The sequence below is a fragment of the Myotis brandtii genome, unplaced genomic scaffold, assembly GCF_000412655.1.
Source record: "Myotis brandtii unplaced genomic scaffold, ASM41265v1 scaffold63, whole genome shotgun sequence".
Taxonomy (NCBI): domain Eukaryota; kingdom Metazoa; phylum Chordata; class Mammalia; order Chiroptera; family Vespertilionidae; genus Myotis; species Myotis brandtii.
In genome coordinates this window covers 1328828-1331562 of record NW_005370411.1, presented here as the reverse complement: position 1 = coordinate 1331562, position 2735 = coordinate 1328828, and the positions used below count along the sequence as shown (strand labels likewise).

General features: G+C 44.5%; 1 protein-coding gene across 3 annotated transcripts in view; it reads right to left on the bottom strand.

The window, feature by feature from the left end:
• ARL6 (ADP-ribosylation factor-like 6) overlaps positions 1-2735 on the bottom strand; it is a 47345-nt gene extending 44610 nt beyond the window's left edge. For 2 of the 3 annotated variants that reach the window (XM_005880172.2, XM_014528321.1), the window contains exon 1: positions 2428-2734. The gene's annotated coding sequence lies outside the window, so the exon portion shown is untranslated. Of the gene's footprint in view, positions 1-2427 lie in introns of all 3 variants that reach the window. The other variant, XM_005880171.2, reaches the window with a different exon arrangement.

The following is a 2735-nucleotide window of genomic DNA, read 5'->3' as shown; positions in this document are numbered from 1 at the left end:
GCTGCTGAAAGCAGGTTTCTGGCCTTTGTTTACCTTCTGTATTTGAAACAATGTTGCGATCCTGCTGGCTGAAGCCCGGCTGACTAAAGCAGGTTTCTGGGGTTTTATTTAGCTTCTATATTTGTAACAATGTTTCAAACTGCAAGCTCAGAGGCCGGCAGCAGCAGGCGGGGAACCTGGCTTCCTCCGTCACTGGAGCAAGCAAGCCTCCCTGTTCGCGTCAGCTGCCTGGCTGGCGGCCGCCATCTTGGCTGGCAGTTAATTTGCATAAGGATATGCTGATTAGCCAATGGGAAGGGTAGCGGAGGTACGGCTAATTACCATGTTTCTTTTTTATTAGATAGGATTCTTTGCGGGAAAAAATCCTTCCAATGCAAACCTTAAATAAATCTCCATTAGAAATCCAAACAGAAGTATTTTGAAGTCAAATAAAATAGCTGATAACATATTGCTCACTATGTGGTCACCTGTTCATATCCTTCTAAGGTACTGTCAAATTTAGATGTCAGGTTTCCAAATGAAACTTCCCAAAGGGGTTCCCTTCAGGTCCATCGCCTACCCAAACATTACTATGTGGGTGGGAGAAGAAATATATTCCCGTCAGCCCTTAACTGCTATAGGGACTGCTATAGCAGTAACTATAATACACTGATGTTTCAAATATTTCCTATTACTCTCTGAACCCTGATTTTTAAAGTTCTCAAAATATTAACCTCATTTATTTGATTTATTCTCACTTCCATCTAAGGTTCCAGAAGCCTGTCATCTTACAGCTCCTTCAGTACTTTTTATCCCAGACGAGGTCAGACTTTGAAGGATGTGAGGCTCCAGCAACTTAAATCGTAAGAGGCTTCCAAGACAACTGCACTTGAAAGGAGGCTGCAGCATCAATTTTGCTTAGGACCCTTGGGAGATCATTACAGACAGAAGTTTCAAAATGGAATTCTAGTAACGTGTAGGAAAAAAAGGTGCAGTGACCCATCCAAGCATGGGGCTGATAGAAGAGCCCCAGTTGCCTTCCCCAAGGAATGGGGTTGATGGCAGGTACTCCATTTGTCCCACCTGAATCAATTTTTCTCCTTGTGTTGGAGATTTAAATTTCTTTCAATCTATTCCTTTTTATCTCAGCTTAAGGATAAGCATTTGTAGGATCTACTTTAAGCTAGCCCTTTGATATCATAAAACAATTCACACAATTTTAATTCAAAGTAAATTTGCCATAATTCACTTTGCTGTTTACTGTAGTAAAATACGGATATAAAGACATACATATATAGTTTTCCATACAATTTTGAACCGATTTTAAAAAACATGATGACTTCTCACATGATCCCCCTCTGGGCATCGACTATAAAGCATCAATAGTCAAAAGCCTGATATTGAATATTCATTTTTCATAGAAACTTGGATTGTGATTTTCCATCCGCTTTTCACGGATTATCAAAGGCCCCAATGCTTGTGACATACAATTTAAAAGAGCAGTCAGTTGTTCTAAAAGGTGTAATTGCATTTATTGAAGTTGCTTTATAAACACATCATATGCTTCTATTTCTTAGTAATTATGTATTTCTGTAAGGTGACTCTTGTGTGCATGAAAGGAGGGGGGAAAAGACAATTCAAACTACTCGACATTTATTTATCATGCCCTAACTGTACAGTGAGAAATACAATGAAAGTTTTCTGCACGCTATTGGATTAGTATTTCTGAAGATGGGATCAGACATCCGCATTTTAAAAAGCCACCCAGTGTTTCTGATGTATAGTCACTACTGAGAACTACTGGCTTTCAGAATAAATTCCAAACTATGATGCACAGCTTTTAAGGTTGTTCGCAACTTGGCTCCAATCTACAGTTTTGTATCTCACTGTTTTCCTCCCGCTACACACCAGCTAATCAAATTCTTTTGGCTGTTATCCGAGAAACTGCTTTCTAAAGGACTACTTGTTGCCAAAGAAGTCCTAAAGAATTAGGATTTTATTCACAGTTAAGAACTTAGAAGATAAGTTGCAGAGACAGTGGTCAGGCAAAGAAAAGACTATGAGTTGTACTTTATAACCCTTAAAAAATGTTTCTAGCGTGAATGACAGCACACTCTATCTCAAATAGACGTTTTTACTCGTCTCTCAGTTCTTGATTATGAAAATTCAGTTATACTTCCCACACACCACATAAAAACACCCAACTGGACAGTACGAAAACAAGCACCACCACTAAACAGCACACAAACGTGCCCAAACTAGTGGAATGAGTTTTCTGGGGTCCCCAAGTACCCACCGCAGAAGTGCCCTTCCCCCTCCCCGCCTCTCACACGGGAAAATAACCACAGAGTGAAAAACGGGGGGCAGAGCCACCCTGATGCAGCCGGGGGCGGGCGAGGGCAAGGTGATGGGCGCCGCTGGCCACGAAAATTGTCGGCGGGGAAATACCTGCGGGCCCGGGAGCTGGTGAGGGACGGGGAGGGAGACCTCGCTCGTCCCTCCCGGGGACAGGAATCTGCCGCGGGCGGCCCTCCGCCTTCCCCCTCTCGGCCTCCACGGAAGGCTCTCAGGTCCCGGGCAAAGCCGCCTCCACAAGTTGGAGAACGAATAGCCGCCCACTGCGCCCGAGCCTCAGTCAGTGGGCAGAAGCTGGGCGCGTGGCGTTCCCCTGGCAACCGGAGGCTCTTCCGGTCCCGCAGCCACGCTTCCTCCGCGGTCACAGCGAGCCTGCGCCGTCCTCCCGCTCGGCGTCTGGA